This window comes from Sciurus carolinensis, chromosome 14, assembly GCF_902686445.1.
Source record: "Sciurus carolinensis chromosome 14, mSciCar1.2, whole genome shotgun sequence".
Classification (NCBI taxonomy): domain Eukaryota; kingdom Metazoa; phylum Chordata; class Mammalia; order Rodentia; family Sciuridae; genus Sciurus; species Sciurus carolinensis.
This window is the reverse complement of record NC_062226.1, coordinates 72,851,504-72,874,144: the sequence shown is the minus strand read 5'-3', so window position 1 is coordinate 72,874,144 and position 22,641 is coordinate 72,851,504. Positions and strand designations below refer to the sequence as shown.

At 35.0% G+C, this 22,641-nt stretch overlaps 1 protein-coding gene across 1 annotated transcript in view; it reads left to right on the top strand.

Moving 5' to 3' along the window:
- Abhd17b (abhydrolase domain containing 17B, depalmitoylase) overlaps positions 1-22,641 on the top strand; it is a 43,883-nt gene that overhangs the window by 1,150 nt on the left and 20,092 nt on the right. The window lies entirely within an intron of this gene.

The following is a 22,641-nucleotide window of genomic DNA, read 5'->3' as shown; positions in this document are numbered from 1 at the left end:
GAACTTTAATCTGCTCTGCTGAAGAACTTTCGGGTATGCTCATCAGGAATCGGCTTTGAACTGGAAAATTAATAAGAGTTTTGGTTTGGAATTTAATTTTACCCCTGAAACGAGAAAGTTGTGTCTTATTGTATAGTGTGGAGGACGCTTTTGTATAGTCTTTAACCTCGTCTTCTTGCTTAAAAAAAAAAAAAGAAAAAAGGTTGATCCAATGTGAGATTTCTGCCAGTGGCAGAACAGAATTCTTTGAACATAATACTTTAAGTCAGTGTAAGGTAGATTTGGTAAGCAAAGGGTAAATAACGGAATAGAGAGAGTGACCTTTAAATTTTGGCTGTTTAGTTTCTGAAAGGTATTCCTTTAATACTTTCTGTAACGTATAATGCTTGATTCATAAGATGATTCATTTGCTTTTTAAAGTATCCAGTAAATAGGATTTTGGATGTCTTGTGTCAGCATTTGAAACTACCAGATTTGGAGTCGAAAGTTAGTATACGTAATAAAATTAATATGTGTACATTGACAGAAAGATTTGCAATAAATGGACTTTTGTTTATCTTATGAACTTAGGTAACAATCGTAATCAAGACATTATTTTGATAATTACTAGGGTTACTAGTACTCTACTCTGGGACTGCCCAATTTCATGCTTGTATGTAAAATTTATTTTGGAAGAAGTGGTAGTGGCCTTCTTAAAGAGCGATGAGGGTAGTGTATTAAACTTATAAAAGATGCGAACTCTGTTGTGTCTTAATTGATATCTTGAGATTCGGGAGAAAATGAATAGCACCCTCACCCACATTTTGACCTCTCTTTTCTCATACTCTGGCATTAATAAGGTTAATTGGCAAGGTTAGGATTAGATTTTCAGCAGGTTAGGCGGTTTTAATTTTGTTCCGTAGTGTCCTCTAGTTGATATGTGTTTTGTTTTCTTGAGTATCTTTGCCCATTTTGAAATGTGTATGAAAGGACAGTTGACAATTTTTTATTTCATGGGACAGTCCCTGTACAGCATCATGACAAAATAATGTTTTTAGTAGCTTTGTAGAACTAGGCAAGTGGTATCTGTTCCAAGTTCTGTTACTGATGCTATCCAGGCAATGCTTTCTCACATCCGAGTCTGTTTCTCCATCTGTAATATAGAGCTAATAAAATGTGCCACCTGCTCACTTAATAGAAAAGGCATTGAGAACCATGTAAGCAAGTTTCTCTGGCTATGAAACATTATACTTTGTTTAAGAGTACTAATTGATAAACTTAAATTTTCTTCCATGTTAGTATTGGTGTCATATCTTTAGAATCAGTGATAACAAGAAAATAGTTTATTGACTTGATTGGTTCATTTACTGGTAGATTTTACTTCTCATCTAACCAACGTTTTTCTTTTCTTTTTCTTTTTGGTACCAGGGATTGAACCCAGAGGGCACTTGACCACATCCCCAACCCTTTTTATTCTTTATTTAGAGACAGGGCCTCACTAAGTTGCTGAGGCTGGCTTTGAATTTGAGATCCTCCCGCCTCAACTTTCCTAATTGCTGGGAATACAGGTGTGGGCCCGGCATCAAGGTTTTTCTTTTAATTCTCAAAATTTCTCCTGCCTTTCCTATCCTCACATACATTGCACTATTTGTCTCTCAAACCCAACCTTACAAGGTGGAGAGGAAAAGTGGGTTTTTGACTTTTTTTAATTTTATTTTTTAGCAATGAAATAAATAAAACCTAAAGAAATCAATTACTTGAATTACCTTAAGCTAATCAATTAGAAGCAGAACCGAAACTTGAATGTGTCTTCTGACCTCTAGTCCTGAATGCTATGCTTTGTAGCAGTGTTTTCCCAAAACATATATGCCCAACAGTTTCAGTCCAGGAAAACTGAGAAAAATAATGTAGCATTGTAAGTATTGATGACCCACAATATAATGATTCTCCATTTACCTGTCACTCAGCTGAAGAAATAAAGCTACAAATCAAAATGAGACAATTACCTTGTAAATCCTCTTAAATTCTATTCTCTTTACCCCAGCCACTAACCTGAAATTGACATCCATCCTTCCTATCTACTTGTTTATACTTAACTATCTACCTTTATATTCCAGAACAGTGCTTTTGTTTTGATTGTTTTAAAACAATTTTGCTTGGGTGTGGTGTTGTACGCCTGTAGTTCCTGCATTCAGGAGGCTGAGGCAGGAAAATCGGTTAAGGATTTTAACCAACCTGGATAAAATAGACCTAGTTTCAAAACAAACGTATTTAAATATAATGTTTATATCTTTATGTTGCTTGCTTTTTTTTTTTTTTTTTTTTTCGTGCCAGGAATTGAACCCAGGGCCTTGTGCTTGTGAGTCAAGCACTCTACCAACTGAGCTATATCCCCAGCCCCATGTTGCTTGCTTTTTTGTCACTAAACTTGTCCAAGATTTATCTGTTTATTCAGATAGTTCTAGTTTATTTTTATTGCTAATACGGTGTGTACTCCATTATGTGACTGTACCAGCTTTCTGTAGTTGATCATTTTAGTTGCTTCCCAATTGTTTGCTATTAAAGAAGGAGGGAATATTCTTGTATATAGTCATATACCACATAATATTTTGGTCAACAATGGACTGCAAACACAATAGTGGTCTCATAAAATTGTGTCACCTAGTGACAGCCTAACCATGTTTAAGTACATGCTGACATTCCTACAACAATGAAATCACCTAATAATACTTATCAAAATATCTGTTTGTATTTACCCTACATCCCATTTTTATAGAAAATATTTTACAATTTCTTGTATGCTATCATAAAATGAAAAGCCTAATAATATTCACATTTTTAAAAAACAATGCCCTTACTGAAATATAAACAGTAAGTTACAATAAATTAATATGTATTTCACTGTGCAAATGCTTCATTCAGTTCAGCTATACTCAAGTCTTGACTGTATGGTACTAGACCAGTAACATAATATTCACCTAACAGCCTGTTAGAAAAGTAGAATCTCAGACCCTTTACCACTGATTCAGGTGCTGTAGGTTAATAAGATTCCAATGTCATTTGTGTACACATGAAATTAGAAGCACTATTAGAAAAAATTGTGGGTACTTTGCATCAATGAATAGCATCACTGTCAGTACAACAGCTCTACCAGTACAGATTGTAATTGTTGCATTGAATTGGGCATTTCCATACCAAAGAAAGCAGTTAGTGAAAAATGATTTGTTAAAACTATTTTCAGTAAAGTTGAATCAAAGAAAGTGAATCTTCCTTTTTAACACAGTAGTTGAATTCTTTAAAATCATTATCTGTGTTAAACTAATACACATATGTTGGTTGCAAATCTTGTTCAGAAATATCTGACCTTAGGGTTCTTCTTTTTCCTCTTCCTGAACCCCTCTCTGGAAGTCTATAGAGTAGTTAAAAGACATGGGACATGGAGCAGCATTACCTTTATGCAGGAAGAATGCCTGGCTCTTTTGACTTCTAATTTAGTAGTACCCCTATTCATTATAACAACCAAAAAACTGTCATTGAGAAAGATCACCCTGGAATATAAATCCAGTAGGAGTGTCTTAGACACAGGGTATAAGTTTCTTCCACTTTTTTAGATAACTGCCAGTTTTCAAGTGTGGACAAGAGGATGTGTTCTCTGCCTTACAAATACTTCAGACTTAATTTTTGCCATTCTAAGTAACATGAAATGGCACATCATTGTAGTTTTTGTTTCCATCACCCAGTAACTTGTGTAGTTGCTAAATAAGACTTTCACTTATTTATTGGCCATTCATTTTCTTTTTTTATGAATGGCCTGCTCAGGGTTACCTTTTCTTACTAATTTGTAATGATTTTTATATTTTCTGTGTAACAATACTTGGCAGGCTTTAAAGATCATTTCTTCCTGTTTGGTGCTTGTCCTTTTTACTTCAAATATGGTATCTTCTAGTGACCAAAAGATTTTTAATGCCACATTCATCCTTCACTTGTCCTTTTTCTAAGTAAAACCATAGCAGTTTTAGTTTTTCACATTTAGAACTTAATTTTACATGGAACTATTTTATATACTGGCATGCTTGTGAATTCAATTTGCTGAATAAAATTAACTTATTGGAATTGTCCTTTTTATGTTAATATGCTATGATAAAATTATGATGATAATAATTGTATTTAGTTCTTAATATCCCTTTTTGGTAAAAGTAAAACTTTGCAACTCAGTCATTCCAACTCTCTCCTCCCCGCACCCCCAAACCATTGCTTCAGAGTATAGGCTGACCATCACTATCCCAAAAATCTGAGCAGTTAAGGATTTCTGATTTTCAGAGTAAGAATGCTCAATTGATAATGCCATGCAGATATACCAAAATCGGAATGACTTCTGATTCCACACATTTTAGATCAAGGATAATGAAGCTGTACTCTTGATTCTTAGGTTTTGTCTGTAGCTCACATTCAGCCTCTAAAGAGGCATGGAACTTGGCAAGTGCTTTTAAATACTAATCAGTGGTCATTATCTGCATCCTACACTTTGCGGTTTGTTTTAGTTGTCTTTTCATCACTTGTTTAAAATTGCACTCATAATTTCAGACTTAATTTTTTTCAACTATATCAAATTTTAGAATACATTTTATATGTAAATCTGACTCAGATATAGGACCTATTTTGTTTTCTAAGGAAATAAAAGTGAAAATGACTAAACTAGTTCTTGCATTGCAGCTAACATTGAAAAATGCGAAAGGAAAAATGGGACAGTGTCTACAATGTATGTACCGGTCACTTTTAGGTTTTTGTTTGTTTTTTGTTCTTTGTGTGTGGTGGGGTCCATCTATGAGCAAAACAAGCAGATTCCTAACTTCCTAAAATCTGCCTAGCAAAGAACCATAGTAAAATGCACAATAAATAAAATTTCTAATATTTTAGTGATAACTACTTTTGATTAAGTAGAAGAGAGCAAGGGGGATCAAAGGAAGCAGTTCGACCTGTTCAATAGGGTGATCATATTAGAAATTATTGAACAGGGGAGAACGAAAAATAAACAATGATGGGCAGTCAGGGAAATCATAGCTGGGCAGATATTAGCAAAATCCAGGAACGGTGAACCGAAGATAGTCTTTAAGTTAAACCTGTGTTCCTGACTCTCCCACTTAAAAGTTGTGTGAACTCAGACAAGTTAATAAATTAACAACCCAAAGTCTTGATTTTCTTAGTGCAAAGGGATGATAGCCTGAGAAAAGTATTAGTAAGATTAAGAGATAGCAGGTGAAAGGGCCACCTCCCACCCCCTACTTTGTTCTCATATAGCACTCTGTACTTATGTAGTATATATTACAACTTATAATTGTCTGTGCCATCATTTGATAAGTTTATCTCACCCATTCTGAAATATTGATGGGACAAACAAGTCTGTGCAGTAATATCATATTAGTGTATAGTCATTGATTTTTTTTCTTTTTGAACATTTTTAAAGCTTTTTCATTAGAAAAATCATCTTGTGTGGGTTTGTCAAGCAAGTGTTTTGTGTTTATAGTGTCTTTACACCAGAGCTTCAGATTGTATTAGATATTAGCACATTAATAACTACACATCATCTTTGTGATGAAGGCAGTGGGTATATAACATCTTGTACAGGAAGGAACTGAAGCTACTAAATTACATAGTGATTGAAAATCAAAGCAAATTAGGATTGAATCTGATTATATTTGGCTACATTTCCTCTATGTTGCCTTTTTTTCCACCCCCCTACAACAGTGCTAAAATCGACTCTATAAAAACAAAAGCACAGCTCATGTTATATTGTTCGATCATAACCTTTGGAAAAATCATTAGGAAACATGCAGCGGATATTCTAGTTGTGGTTTTGTTTTCAGTTTTCCCCGTGAAGCTTTTCCCATCATCTTAGAAGGTAGCATTAGAATTGTCAGTAGTGTTACAAGCCTTTACCCTTTAAATTACTATATGCAGTGAAAGAAATTCTTTTCATTATGACTGACTTTGAATATTTAAGATTTATTTATTCTATAACATGAAATAAGAAGATTAAGAAAATAGATTTAGGGCTTGGGGGCTAGCTCAGTGATAGAGCTCTTACCTAGCATGCAAGAAGCCCTGGGTTTTATCCCCTATAATGCAAGATGTACAATATATGCATCAATATAGATCAGGATGAAGGGGGTTGAAATAACCTCATTAACTTGATATGGTCAAGTCTCTACTCCAGTTCCAACAAACCTGAAGCAAGTACCTCCAGGAACAAAAACAGAAGATATTATCAGTGTCAATTGCAGCAAACTTGTTTGACTTTTGAGTTTAGATTGTTCTTTGTGTTTTGAAAATTAAAATTAGTTGACATAGTCCTTGTAATAAACTGTTCCAAAAAAATGCCACCTGCAGATTGTGACCTAGATATTTTGTTTTTGATTAGTATCCTGCTTAGTATGCTGATAATTTTTCACTCTCTAACATCTGAAACTCCAAAAGTAAAAATTATTCTCTACATATCAGTTAGCAGAAAAACAAAAACAAACAAACAAAAAATGTTTAGTCACTTGGGTTGTCAGATTTTAGCATCTGAAACACCACAGGTTACATTTTAGGTTTTATTTGGAGATGGGGTCTTGCTATGTTACCCAGTCTCTCTCTAAATTCCTGGCTCAAGCAGTCCTCTTCCCCTCAGGCTTCCAGGTAGCTGGATTGACAGGAGAATGCTACCACACACAGCTTACATTTTACTCAGCTTTTTAACAGACCTCAGTGTTACTTTTATTAATTAAAGATTTAGGACAGTAAAAGAATACAGTGTGGAGGGCTTTTATAAATAAAGGACATTCTGATATAAATCCCTAGGGCAATGATTTTCAATTTTTTAGCTGTTAGAATCCATGAGAAAGACGTTGTTTCATAATCTAATACATAAATACACAATCCCAAACAAAAATTTCTCTGAAGAGATTATCTAAATTAGTCAGCATAGGCATAGTTCAGGGGAGATTTTTATTTCCCCGAGAGGAAGAAGTTCAACCGAGATTTAAAAAAAATAAAAAGTTATTTGACTTTTTTTTTTTTTTTTTTTTTTGGAAGGGGGATTGGTGAGTTGGAGGATTTTACCAACAGTGAATTAACAGTATACGCAAAGGTATAGAAGCAAAAAAGAACATGTCTCTTATCCATGTCTCTATGTTCAGTAGAGTAAATGGAGAAGTGCTCAAAACTAAGATAGAAACCAGGAAGCAGGAGGTAGAAGGGAATCATGTATGGCATGCTAAAGAATTTATGCTTATTCAACAGGACTTGTAAGACATGTCAAAGATTTTAAACAGAAAAGTTACATCACATGGCAGCAATGTGGAGTACGGATTAGAAGAATATGAGGTAGATATTAGCGAGTGAGTGTTTTTAAAAAACAAACAAACTGGTTGAGTGAAAATGTAATGGAGAGGATTGGAAAGGAATACATAGGAAATGAGCCTTGAGCCAAGCATAGTGGCACATGCCTGTAATCCCAGCAACTGGGGAGGCTAAGGCAGGTTGATCCAAGTTAGTTCAAAGGCAACCTCAGAAACTTAGCGTGGCCCTGAGCAACTTGGTAAGACTGTCTCAAAATAAAAAGTGCTGGAGATGTGGCTCAGTGTTTGAGCACCCATGGGTTCAATGCCCAGTCACACCCCGCGTCCCCTACCCCCTGCAAAAAAAAAAAAAAAAAAAAAAGAGGCCTTGATTTAATGATGGGGAGGGCAGTGGGTTACAGTCTTGATGTCCATTGTCTAGAGTCGAAGGGACATTTTTTAAATCTTTAGATTTAGGAGTCAGTAGTGTGTAAGTGGTAATTAAAGCTCTGGGTTTGACTGGCATAAAAAGACAAAAGAATATCAGTCTGTTTAAAATGAAACTTGATTGAATTAACCAGAGAAACCAAGGTTGAACATTAGTTTTAAGAAGGAAGGAAAGTGGTATTACATGCCACAGAGTAAAAGTTGCACAGAACTCAGTGTACTTTGATATTATAAGAGGTTGTCAGAGTCTATAAATGATGAACAAGTTAATGATAGACACTGGACCAGAATTCATTTTGAGACTAATGGAGTTAACTGCACAATGGAGAGGTAAAGCAATTTGATTCTAAAGGTTGTTCAAGTATAGGAGATAACCTCTAGATATAGATATACAGGCATACATCTATTTATTATACACACACTTTTTAAGAGAGGAAAGTCTTCAATATAAACCTAGAGGACAGGCTGAAGATACAAGAAACAGGCCTGTAGATAGAATAACTGATTAGTTGGGGTCTCTGAAGATGTTGCAGTATGGAACCCTCTGGAATATGTGTGGAGGGATTAGTCTCAAGCATGTGAGGCTTTTTCCCAAGACTGAAAAGACAATCAGAATTTGATTGACTTATAGGGCCCAGAAAGATAAAATAACATATCTGCCAAGTAAAAGAACATCTTTTTCTGCATCTGGTCTGTGCAGAATTTAAAATGTTGTCTCATTTAACCTTCCCAGCTACTCTGCAAAGTATACAGTTGAGAAAATTGAGATTCAGAGAAGGAGTTTGTCTAAAGTCTTACAACTAAATTGTGATTTGAATGAATTTACGTCTAACTCCAGATCCAGGTAGTTCCAAACCTTATGTCTTGAAACCAGTTAAATTTCAAAAAAGGTGAGAGATAATTTTGTCCAGTAAAAATCACTTAAAAAGAATGAAACTTGGCATCTATTACTATTGCTGTATTTTTTACAAAGTTTTCATTTTTTCACCAAAAAATACATTTTAGCATTAGCAAAGTAGGAAGAATATAATCCGAATAAAAGGCATTCCCTTCAGTAGAAGTGTATTAAATTGATTTAATACATTTAACTTGTCCATTATTGTTTTGATTTTGCCAGAGAATAGTGAAAACATTAGACTAGCACCAGATCTTGGACCTCCATTGCCAAGAAATAGTCATGAAATGGCAAGTTAATCTACAAAAATATGGTATATTATTACTTTTTAAAAACAAAATACAGTTATGACTGAACATTTTATTGAGTTCAAAACATTATTATATTTACCTCATTTTGTAAATTTTTTTTTCATATTTTGTTCCAGATTGATTTTTGAGTATTCTACTCATTGTCAAACTGGTGAGAAGCTAATGAAGTGACAAACTGAAGAAATTCTGAGAAATACGTTTCCGTGTCTTTTGTTTTGTTTTGTTTTGTTTTTTGGCACCTGGGATTGAACCCAGGGGCACCAAACCATTCAACTACATCCCCAGCACCCCCCCGCACCCCTTTTAATTTTTAAAAATTTGAGACGGGGTCTTGCAAAGTTACTGAGGCTGGCTTTGAACTTGCAATACTCTTCCCTCAGCCTCCCAAAGAAATACAGTTCTAGCAGTATATCTTTAGTCTACTTGTATAACTCATATTTTTTATTTTTTAGGGTTTTTGCCATTGTGGAGAAGTTGAAGTCTTAAATTCTGCTTCTGCTAGTGAAGATGGCACTGGAAAGTAATCAGGAGTGAGAGGAAATGGACTGGGGGGTGTAGCTCAGTGTAGAGTACTATGCCTAGCATGCATGAGGCGCTGGATTCAACCCCCAGTGGGACTGGGTATCCATGTTCAGGGGCTTACAGCTACCATTAATACCAACATTTGCTTCCTCTAAGTCTTAAAGAAGTGGAAATAGCAGAACACAGGCTAGTATTTCCTGTTTTGTGCTGAGGGTAGAAAAGAAGGGGAAAAACTTAGGATTTCTGCCATCTCAAGTATCCCAGACTTGAGCCTAGGAATGCTTTATTGCCTGAGGTCTTCAGCAGTTGCAGTTGACCACCCTAATAGATGGCAAGGAAAGGCACTTCTAAAGTCAGAATTGTTCCTTTTATGGTTTTGGGGGCACCAGTTAAAAGTATCATGTCACTTAAGGACATACACTGTACCTGAAACTACAGGAACAAATTATTCAATTTTTAAATGCATAATCTTTTAAAAATGAATTCTTCAATAATATAAGTCCTTCCTATTAGCACATATTGCAAGAAGCTCATTACTTCAAAAGAAATGTTCAAACATATAAGAATGTTTAGTTCTTGCCAATACAAAACTTAAATTATCTCATCAAAATAATACAGGAGGACGAAACCCTCTAAAATATCCTTCCAGATTAGTGAGTTGGGAAGCATGTCACCTTTTTTCTTCACATCATCTGTTGACTTTTTAGCGAAAAGGGTTTTCTGGCCTTGTCAGGGAATGTTCATAATATAATTTGATGTATAAAAAATACAATATTGTTAAGACCTTATAATCAGCATTGGTTTTATATGTTACAGTTATTGGGCATTAATCAAGTAAAATGTATTTCTAGCAAATTAGTAAATTGTACATATAGCTCTTATTCTCACCTTAATGGTCTGTTTATTTAACTGACTTTCTTATGGATTTTAAGAAATCAGAAGGTGCATTTTTCTAATTCAGAGTCCAATGTAAAGAAAAATAGAATTTGATAATTACCACAGTTTACAAAAAGATTCAAACCACTAATTACACTTTGTTTTGAATTCTAATTCCAAACAGCAATAAAGCCTGTTTTGATTATTTTTAGTATTATTTCAATTTATATTCTGTTGAATGTTTATAACTGCAGGTTCTTATTTTCTTTAATGTAGTTAATAGAATATTGGTCAGGTGCTTCCTGTATAAATGCTGAAGAAAATGTTATTTCTGACCTAAGGGAGTTTTAAGTTTAGTTAAGACAGTAGGCATTAATCAAGTGAGCCCACAGTTGAATACATAGCAGGGATCACAATTTTTAACTATGACTGGAAAGAACTGGGTGCTGTGAGAAAATAACCTAATTTAGATTTGGGTTTCAGAAGATCTCTTTGAAAGAGTGGTATTTGAGACTGGAATAGAGAGTAAGCAAAGCATGTGTGCAAGTTGTAATGTGGTAATGGCTTCAGGCTTTCAAGGTACTGGAAGATGATGAGACTGCAACCATAGTGGTGAATGCAGAGAGTATTGAAGTCAGAGGGGGAAGCTAAGGCAGGTTCATGCAAGGTCTTTAAGGACCTGTGGAGAAGTTTGATTTTATTTTAAGTCTGAAGGGAACATAGCAAGAAATTCTTAAGGCAAAAATCACCTTTCAACTTTATAGAAAAGGAAGTGCAGATTTAGAGAACATTTGAATGGGAGAAATTCACATTTACTGTCAAGTATTTTTTCATTTATCAACTCAACACATACTGAGTTGTTCTTCTGTAATCTTATTCTATACAACCCTGATCAGTCCTTTGTTTTCTCAAAGGGTAGGAAAGGTAATCTCAATAAATGCAGAGAACTGTATGGGCCATTCCAACTAAGGGTGGAAAAAAATTGAATGATTTTCCAATGAGTTTTTTGGTTTTAGACATTAAAATATTTAGGTAAATTAAAACTTCCTGCCTTTGTAACAGTGTTTTGGCTTGTTTTCAGTAATACTCCCAAAAGATTTACTTTACTTTTTTTCCCCCTTTAGAAATATCATATTTAGAGCTTTTTTATATTCTCAGTATTTTTAATAGAATACAGAATCAGATTTCTTTTTCCTTTTGGGGGCAAGGAGAGAAAGAGAACCATATCTGGTTACATAATGTTAGCCCTGCATGGTAGTGCACACCTGTAGTCCCAGCTACTGGGGAGGCTGAGGCAGGAGGATTGCAAATTCCTGTCCAGTCTGGCCTAGCCTGTCTCATAATAAAAGAACAAAAAGGGCTGGGGATATAGCTTAGTAATAAAGCAGTAAAACACTCCTGGGTCCAACTTGCAATACTCCATAGATATAAGAAGAATTCAGTATAACATTCTTGCTGGAAAAGCTCTGTATCTATCTTATCAATTTTTTTTACCTTAAAATTGAGATAGTTAAAGGTCTAAGAGCTCATTTAAGTGGAATTATAACTACAACCTAAGTTTCCTCCTACTCTTCTTTGTTTCATAGAAATGAGCTGTGTATAACGTGAAACAAGACTTCTTCAAAGGCAAATATTTTGTGCAAAAGAAAAAAATCATTAGAAGAATTTAATATTTCTTTGATAATTTTGCATGTCTGTGGCATTTAGTATCTAAATGAATGACCTTTGTAAAGATGAATGGAACACTTTCCTTAAATACTTGTTTTCTTCTTCCTAAAGTATGCCAGAGCTATACTAGACATGTTGACTACCAAATACAGAACACTCAAGCTATCAGATTCATCGCAAAGAAGTTACCCCAACCATTTTTACAAACATCTGTTCCTCTTCCCCCATCCCACCCTTCTCTGGTTGCATTACTTGGCGTACAGCTTCAGAAATGTCCTATCAGCTTTGGCTAAAATATTTTTCAGACCTACCTAAGAAGTTGTCTTTAAAAGAAAAACCCGCTGTATTTGCTGGGTTCTTGCTACTTGCCTCCTTTAAAAGGAGAATATAAAACAAATTCACACTCATTGAAATATCCAGCAAATTATGATTGTCTTTATTTTGTGTAGTAGAAATTTATATTTGTTACTAATTTGGAGAAAACAGTTTATTTAAAGTGTGGTCAAGTATTGATATTTAACTAAAGGGTATGGTTTATACACTTTGCGATATAAATGATAACTATTTATTGGTTTTCTACTTAGTAATGTATATTTAACACACCTCTATGTATCAATCAGGTTGAAGTGTATTTGAGATTTCTTTTTCAAAATCTTAGATGTGAAATTTTAAAGTTTAAATACATAAAATTATTTAACAATACATAAGTCACAAAGTATCAGTAGTATCAAATTCTGATGTAAAAGAAGTCCCTGTAGGCTTATGGCAGTGACCTAAATGACTGTTTTAGGCTCAAGGAACTACAGTGGTTTTCTATACATTATTGAATAAAGATTTGTTTTTAAGTTCCTCATTTATTTAATCCCACTCTTTCCCATTTTCCCCCCTTCCTTTTAGTGTATATTCTTTGCTCCACTTCTTTCTCATCTTTACGTGTGTTGGTCTCTTAGCCTAAGGGTTTTCCCTCTGTTTTTGGAAAACCCTGAAGTTCTATTACAAAGTTTTCCTAACAGCTGAACTGTTCTCTTGCTTGGTTTCTGAAGCTATTCCACATTACCTTGCACTTTTTTTTGGTAAGATGAAAAGACTGTGTAAATTTGTTAATAGTATATTGTTTATTAATTATGCAGTTGTAAAATATTTAAAATATTAATTACCAATTTACAAAGGAGCTTGTGAACTTAGAATTTTAAGAGATTTGAATGAATATTAGCTAGGTTACCTTTTGTTTTCAAATGAGGAAACAGATTCTGCCGTTAAATGGTTTTCACAAGGTCTTGAAAAATTAACTGTCTCCCAGTCTGTTAAATGTGTTGTTCTTATTTTCTTTAAACATTTAGATTTGTAGGGATTTTTTTTGTTTTATTCTCTTTTGTGGACAGAGCCCCAGGAGAAAACAATTTATTTAAAATGTGGTCTAGTACTAGTACTCTATTGCTGAGCTACACTTTGAACCCAGGTAAATGTTCTTCTGAAGGGCAAAGTGTTGGCTTGCCTGGGGCTGAGAAGGATAGTGAGCATAAGTGACAAGTATTTATTTCACATCTTCTAAAGCAGCCTTATTTCTTCTAGTCTTGACTACAGATACATATGATTAAGGGAAAGCAGCTGGCAGCCAAACGAAGGAAACGGAAGTGGTAGAGATGGCAGTGTATGTGGTCAGACTGTGAGTAGACGAACTAAAGTCTATGTTAATAAGGACTGCCATGTCACCCTATCTGTGTGAAGAAAGTTAGAGAATCTTTGTACTTACATTGAGACTACATAAATGTTGTCATCTCTGTATCCGTAACTAAAAGATATTGTATGTATGAAAAGGGATTGGCAAATAAGAGGAATGTTATTAGGAAATAATTTCTACTTTGACAGAATGACTTCATAGCCAATGTAATAACATTAAATATTATTATACGAAGGTGATTGAAAACTTCTAAGCAAACTATTCTTAATATATTACTAATTCTTGGGAGCTGCTACTTAGAAGGAGGGAAAGACCTATAGTTTTTCTTGATGCTTACCATACTGCATAATCGTTGCAGTTTTTTTTTCCAATTATGCAGTGAAATATGATATTTAAAAATGAGAGCAGATCAATATATAAATTTTCTTATTATTCCCTCCTTCCTCCTAGGAACCTACAATTGGACATCTTAAGCCTTATTCTGAGAAGTCTTCCATATACTCAAATACTCAGCCCCGAGGCTTCCTAGAAGAGACAGACTTTTCCTTAATTTAACTGCTTCAGCTCAGAAAAAAAATGACCCTGTTCGTACCAATGTTTTTTGTTTGTTTGTTTGTTTGTTTGCAGTGCTGGGGAATTGAATCCAGGGCCTTGTGCTTGCAAGGCAAGCACTCTACCAACTGAGCTATCTCCCCAGCCGCTTTTTATTGCCTTTAGAAAGATAAGGGAAGAGATGGTCCTATGTCCTGAGGAAGGTTTGTGTGTATGTGTTTTCGGAAAAGAGAAATGTGTATATCCCGTTTCACTGGTTGATATTGTAATGATGATCCTAACTACCTTTTTAACAGATCTTCTACAAGGAAATCCAGCAACATCATTTCAAGTCTGGGACCTCCTTTATTCATAGACTGGAATTCTAACCATCTCCCTTCCCCAGTACTTCTAAGTCTACCTCAGATAAGGATTATGAAGGGATTTTGTGGGGGGAGTATGAAATCTTGACCAATTTCTCTTGAACCTCTATGACTATGTAAAGACATATCCCCAGGCCAGGAATAAGAAGTCGGTTACCAGAATTACAATCCGGTTTATGTGTGTTGTTGAAAGGAAAAAGAAATTGACATTAGGAGTACAAAGTAGAAATTCCTATCTAGAGTTGAGAATGTTAATCATATAGAAGCAACGTTGGGACAGAATGAGCATTTACAAAATCAAGATGTGAACAGATTAAGATCCAGTTTGATTTTTTTTTTTTTTATAACAAAAATGCCTCAGTGCAACACTGGAGATATCCATCTTAACCACAGATTAGATGGGAGTAAAAGAGATGGATTCTTTTAGCTTTCCAAAAACCTCTGTAGAAATACTGCAGCTGTTATAGAGTGGCAAGTGGTAAGTATTGAGAAGCATAAGATAAAAGTGATTAATATCTCGGTCCAAGAAATTCCAGTTTTCATGATACTGTTGGTATCTAAGGTAATTTTCAGATTTGACCCAAAGCTATTGTCATATTAACTGATTTGCCTTAAAGTTGATTAAATAGTTTTGAGCTTAGAAACACCCAAATAAGGTCTTATCCCAAGTCAGATCCGAGAGTAATATATAGTATATTAATGCTAATATCATTCTCAGGTGTAGGGTGTTTTTTTAAAATTTTATTTTTAGTTGTTAATGGACCTTTATTTTATTTATTTGTAATATGGTGCTGAGAATCGAATCCAGGGCCTCATACGTGCTAGGCAATTGCTCTACCACTGAGCCACAACCCCAGCCCAGGTATAGAGTATTAATTAGAAACAGTTTATGAAGCATTAGAATGTCGACAAGGTGACTACAGAGGTTGAAGAGCTTGATGCATTCTTCAAATTGTCCAGACTCCACAAAGAAATATATATAGCACTTCTCTACCTCAAATAGCTATACTGGGTTATAGCCCCCTGCATCTACCCTTAGATTCAATTTCATTAATACCCAGACTAAAGCAGATACAAGAGGGCAGAATGAATAGAAATGAGAACAATAGTCACTTTTAAGATTAGTAGAGCCAGGCACAGTGGTACATGCCTATAATCCCAGCTACATGGGAGGCTGAGATAGGAGGATTCCAAGTTTGAGGCCAGCCTCAGCAATTTAGCAAGACCCTTTCTCAAAAAAATAAAAAGGGCTAGGGATATAGCTCAGTGGTGGAACATCCCTGGGTTTAATCCCCAGACCGCTCCCTGCCCCACCCCAAGGTGGAGCGGGAGAGCTAAGATTCTCCACACTAGGTATGGCAAAGGAATCTTGAGTAAAATGCAAAAACAACTCAGCCCTGAGAGACGATACAGTATCCTTACTCATTTAGCTAGAATATAGGCCTTAGGCATGTAAGTACTGGTCTGCTCAGTTAAAGGGTTTATAACTTGGTTTCCAGATCTAAGAATACCTACTTCATGGCAACCTGCGAAACCCATAAATATACTGTTGACATTGTAGAGAGATATAAAGGCTAAAACTTGCAAGCAGTATGTAATCATGGAATTGATAATGTCTATTCAGGCAGCCCCAGCATTCACTAACAGATAGTTTGTATTTATGCTGCTCCTCAAAGCCCCTCCCAGACCTCTAGGGCAGATTTCTTATGTAACTTATGTATAAGTTTATATGCCCACCCACTACTGCTCATTAATGTTTGCTTGTTGGTTAGTGATGAGTTTTAATCTCATCACTATGCCATTTGCTTTCACACAAATTCTACAGACTTCCTTGGGCTCAGGAGTCTACCATGTCCATGAATTCTAATGTTTTAAGGAAATGAGTCAAAAATGAAACCTAAAAACCCAGCCACCCTGGGTTATTTTCTGGTTAGAATGGAGGAATAGGCTTGTTTAAATAACCTGTCACACTGAGTTACAAGCAGAATTGTGATCATGCTTTCTACCAGTAAGCATATGCAATGACTTTAGATTCTCTGCAGTTAAAAACCACATAAGGCAGACCCCTGATAAGGCCAGTGATTCTCAGCCTGGTGACTAACATCTCCTCCAAGCAAGGTACACCTGATATCCAGTTTGCCTGACATTGTGTCTAGTGATCTGTGCATCATTCTCTTTCTCTATTCCTATTAAATCTAAGCCTAGATTTAATGTAGGATTGGGATAGATGATTTATGTGCTTTGAGTCAAGTAAACCATGTAATTAAGCCCTCAAAAGTGACGGTAGAAGGTAGAAAGCAACGGGACAGAAACCAGAAATAATAGACGAGAGCAAGAGAGTGCAAAAAGAAGGGCAAAATGTAGAATCCCCTGAAATATTCCCTGAGCTAGGGCAGCATGGCCACATGTGTCTTCTCCAGCTGGGGAAGAGAGCTATTATTCAAGGGCAATAAGTAAGCTCAGATTCCAAGTTGTTCTATGTCGGGGTTTCGGCCGGACCCCTGGCCCTAGGTGTGGCAAGGCTAAGATGGCGCCTGGCAGTGAGCCAGAGCAGTTAACTTTTGCACAAACAACTGACATTATTTGAGGAAGTTCCAGGGATTGGCTAAGCTCCCTGATGGACAGTACAGGTCCACTATATGCCTGCCTTTGCTGCCTATATCTGTTATGCTCTCCCCTCGTGCGAAAATGCTGATTGGTTACAAGTACTGTATATATTGGAGTGTAAGTTCCTCAAAGAAGGGAACAAAGAAAGAACTAAGAGAAAGTAAGCGCGCAAAATAAAGAGCTCATAAAAAAGAACCAGGTTTGCGTCTCGTCTCTCTGCGGGCAGGGAGCGCGACAGTTCTACTTGCCATCAATACCACTCCCCCACATTTCTTCTCCCCTACTCCCAAGTCCATGACAATACATATCTTGAGGAGCCTGCCTAGCTTTCTTACAAACAAATCATTCAAGGCCAGATACACTACTTTGAGGTAGAATTCTGTTACTAATAGCAGATAAAGCCTCAGTTGTTCTTCCTGCCGCAGCCTCTCAGTTTGAATTTCAGATCTGTATTAAACATGTTTCACTTAGTTCTCAGAGCAACCCTGTAAGATAGATAGATTTCCATATATACATTATTCCAGGCATATGTGTCTGCATTTGTCCTTCAGTAGTTGAAACTGAATAAGTCCATAAATTGCAAAAGTATAGTATATATCAAGCAATGCTCAATTAAAACTGATTAGTAGTTTCTGTGCAATAGGCAACTTTTGTGAGTTCTCTACTTTTTTGTCTTCATTGCTATAGCTCTGACAGCAATTTTAAAGGCTGAAAATAGAGAGAAAAATTCCAAAGAGTAATAGAGGGGGAAATGGCAAGAAAAGAAGTACAGAAAATCTATAGGAAATAATGAGAGTAAATCTGATTATTAGCTATGAGAAAATGTTACTGATTTTTCTTTAGCATAGAAAGCATGCTCCTCAAATACATTTTATGAGGTTAATATAACCTTAATACAAAAACCTAATGGGAAGTATGAAAGAGGACAATTAAAGGCCAATCTCAATCATGGTATAAGTACGAAAATCCTGTGCAAAATATTAGTAAAGTTATCAATGTATAAAAATAATACATTATCACCAAAGTAGAATTATTCCAGTAATGCAAGATTGGTTTTATGCTATTCACTAAAACTGAAAACTAGGGAAAAAATGCTCACATAAAACTCTACAGTAAAAGTTATCCTTAAGACTACTGTCACCTCCTTCACTATTAAGACCAGGAACAGTGTATTAGAACCCCAGCTGGTGTGATAAAGACAGAACAAGTAATGAACAGATAAGAATTTTGTTAATAGAAATGTGGGAATTGTAAGAATGCAAAGTTGCTTGTACAGTGAGCATAATGTATTGCATTTAAGAAGATATAGAGACATAATATGAGAATACAAAGACTTCAAAAATTTTAATTCTTCCCACATCAATTTCTGTGATTCAGTGCCACTCATCAGCATCCCACAGTCTCACATTCAATAATGTGTCAAAGTGAATCTAAATGAGACATATACATGAAGTAGTTGTATAAATGTCACTGCAAACTGATACACCTTTGAGAGTAGTTTGGTGGTTCATTTCCAGGTACATTTTATAAAATAGATATTTAACAATATTGAGGCACATATATAAGGACTTCCAAGAATCCTAACACGCTGGAAGATCACTGTAATATATTGACTTCTTCCTTTAAAAAAAAAATCAATTCAGAACCTTTTGGTGAACAGAACAATGAAACTGTGGTTATGTAGATAACAGTCCAGTTTTTGCTTGCTTTTTTTTGCCTGTAGTTGCCAAGGCCACTCCTTTCTCCAAATACATCCTCTCACTCACATGTTCTGAGCAGCTGTCCCATCTTTTAAAAAATCCAATAGTAGGATTTTGTTGTTGTAGTTTACATATGAAATGAAAATGTCTTTTATCCTTATTTTTCTTTTTCCACTAGACCCTTTCTCCATCTAGCAGAAACTGAAATCTTTGGAGTCTTTGTGTTCTCAAATTATCTCTCAGGAAAAAGTTTCATTCCTACATGAAATATAACTAAGTATCAAGAAGCATGCACTGTGTACTCAAACTGCTGAATATAAATCCTGTCTTCACCATTTACTAGGATTGTGATTCTACAGAAGTTAAGCTTCTTTGCCTGTATTTCCTCACCTGTAAGTGGGATCAGGAAGTATAATGGTATCCATCTTGTAAAGTTGTTATAAGGACTAAAAGTGCCTTGAATAAGACATTAGTAAATGCATTTTGGTAAATAAACACTAGCCTGGCTTTTATAACCTAGCAAAAGTTTAAATCTACAAATTTAGAATATTTAGTGCCACAAATCAGTGATAATACTATTTGATTTGGTTTCACAAATTTCAGTTTTTGGGTGACGTCTGTGTGGAAGCCATTGTCATGTGTTAGGTGTACTTAAATTTAAATGTACAATAAAGGAGAATGTGTGATAGTGTTCAAAACAACTACAAACGTAACTTAATGGATAGAAAATAGTTGGTGATTGATTCATAAAGTGATTCAGATGACTAATTGTACAGTAAAGAGGAAACAATTTGAAGCCCAAGAAGTCTAGCTCCTTTTGAAACAGGATTTTCTGGGACATTAATACATTTGATGCTTTAAGCAGATAACTTTTAATGATGTATGTACACACTGCAATGTCTTTTAAGGATAATTCACTGGGCACTAAAGGCATAAAATTTCTGAAAATTTTACGATTAGAGAATTTGCTGGGGATGAGATTAGACTCAATCTCTACTTGCTAATGTGTCCTGTCCAACTAATCCACACCCTGGCTTGATTTTTTTTAAAGCTGGAATATTTGAAGTTTTTACTTCAGAATTTTAAACAAATATTTTGAATACTTCATTGCTCCTAATTTTAATGTTAACATATTTAAAATTTAAAGTATATTTAATTCAGATTTTAAAACTTACTTTGAAATGCTAATTTAGCTTCATTTTATATATATAAATATATATAAATATACATATAAATATACATATAAATATACATATAAATATATATATATATATATATATAATGAAGCTAAATTATATATATAACTTGTGTGTGTGTGTATACAAGTTGGCTAGATACATTATCTATCTTGTTTCCAGTTAATGGGAAGGGGAAAATAATTCAAAAAAGTAAATCTACATTAAAGTAAAACTAAAACTAAAATATTTTTATACTGCTCAAAACATTGTTTCTTCCCTAAAAGAAATAAAAGTGGGGATTTGACTAGATATTTTTTCATCTGTTCATAGCAGCATTATTTATAGTAGCCAAAAATATGCCCATCAATGGAAGATTAGATAAACAAAAATCAACTGTATACATATAATAGAATATTATGCAGACTTAAAGGAAAATTCTAACATACATTACAAGATGTATGAACCTCGAAGACAGAGGAAATAAGCAAGTAAAAAAGGACAAATACATGATTCCATTTATGCCAGGTACCTAGAGTAGTCATATTTGGAGAGAGTAGAATGATTGTTACCAGGGACTGTGCAGAGGAGAAAACAGAATTACTATTTATTGGATATAGTGTTTCTGTTGGTAAAGATGAAAAAGTTCTGGAGATAACTGGTTGGTGATCATTCATAACAGTTGGGTACACACAAAATCACAGAACTGTACCCTAAAAAAATGGTAAAATCTTGATGTATGTATATTTTTTCAGTTTGAAAAAACATTTCCCTACAATGCCTGGGAGACATGGAAAACACTCATTTTGGAAAACAGTTCTGGGAAATGGGAACCCCTCTTATCCCATTATGAATACCTCCCTGCTCTCCCACTTGCCCTATCCCCAAAATTACAACTCATGAACTATAACTTGTTAAATGTAAATTAATGTGCTATAAATTAGGTCCTTTGTTACTTAGTAGTGCAGTGTGAATCTTGAAAATCTTAAAAGATTTACAAGTTATACATATTTCATTCTTTTACATTCAGTGAAAGATGAGGTGAATCTGAAACTCATGAGAAGAATCTTAGTCACACTGTTATAGAACTAGAAGACACCTTAATATCTGGTTCACACTACTCGTTTTATAGAAAAATAAAATGAGGTGTAAAGAAATTGACTTCCCCAAAGTCTCCAGCTGTTAGGAATAGAACTAGAACTGAAAACCTAATCTAATTCTTTGTGGTTTTTTGACTACATTGCTGCACAAAAGACCTCATTTGCTGTCTGTATTAGCCTTTTATCATTGTGACCAAAATACCTGACAAGAAAAACTTGGAGGAAGAAAGATTTATTTTGGTCACAGTGTCAGAGGATTCAGTACTTTGGGCCTGAGGTGCGGTCGAACATCATTAGGGCATGGTGGGGGAAAGTTGCTCAGCTCATGGCAGCCGGAAAGGAGAGAGAGAAGAGAAACCTTTCCAAACCTCGCCTCCAGTGCCTACTTCCTCCTAGTAGGTCCAGCCTCCCTGTAATCCATTCAGCTATCAGTGGATTATCCAATCATTGCCTTAAATCCCCACCTCTGAGCAATACTGCACTTGGGACTATGCCTTCAACACATGAGCTTTTGGGGGACATTCCAAATCCAAACCTTCTCAATAGAAGAATTTACTGGGTAGAATCCCTAATATTACTGGACCAAGTAATTAAAGCTATATCATGTTCTAGAATATTTATAAAAGTATCATCTGTTCCCATAGAAGGTGTAAACAGAACACACTTCTTTGCCCCATAGGCAGGTCTGAATGAGTGAGAGAGAAAAAGAAAAGAATTTAATCCTATCCCCAGAAATCCATCTTTATTCAGGCAGTTAAGGGCATTACAAGCCTACAGCCAGTTGATCCTCCTATTCAGACTATGTAAGTTCTCTTGGTCAACAAATATAAATGAAACTCAATTTAGTTCTTTTCTCATAAAATAAGAAAAATCAGTGAAGAAGCAGTGAAAGCCCAAGGAACAAACACCTGAAGCAAATGGTCAGAATAACCAAAAAAAAAAAAAAAAAAGTAAGAGAAAATTCAGAGGGTATTGCATCCATAAAGCACACACACACAAAAGTGGGGTACCAGTAATATGAACCTTTTTTAAAAAAAGATTGTGTTCATATATAATCAATATTTTTTTAAACAAGACACTTGAAGGGAAATTTATCTAGGAATCTTCTTTTTTAAGGGTAATTTACCGCTATTTAAAGACGGATTACCTGGAGGAAGGAAGGACTGTATAGAGGGAAAAGATGGGTGGGAGGGGTGGGGGGAAGGGAAAAAAATAACAAAATGAATCAAACAGTATTACTCTATGTAAATTTATGATTACACAAATGGTATGCCTTTACGCCATGTACAGAGAAACAACATGTATCCCATTTGTTTACAATAAAATAATTAAAAAAAACCGGATTACCCTACATTACATGTAGTAGCTTCGTACAAAAAGTTATAAAATTGTGCTTGGTTTTACAATGACAAATGAAAAACATTAAAATTTTCCAATTGAACAAGGT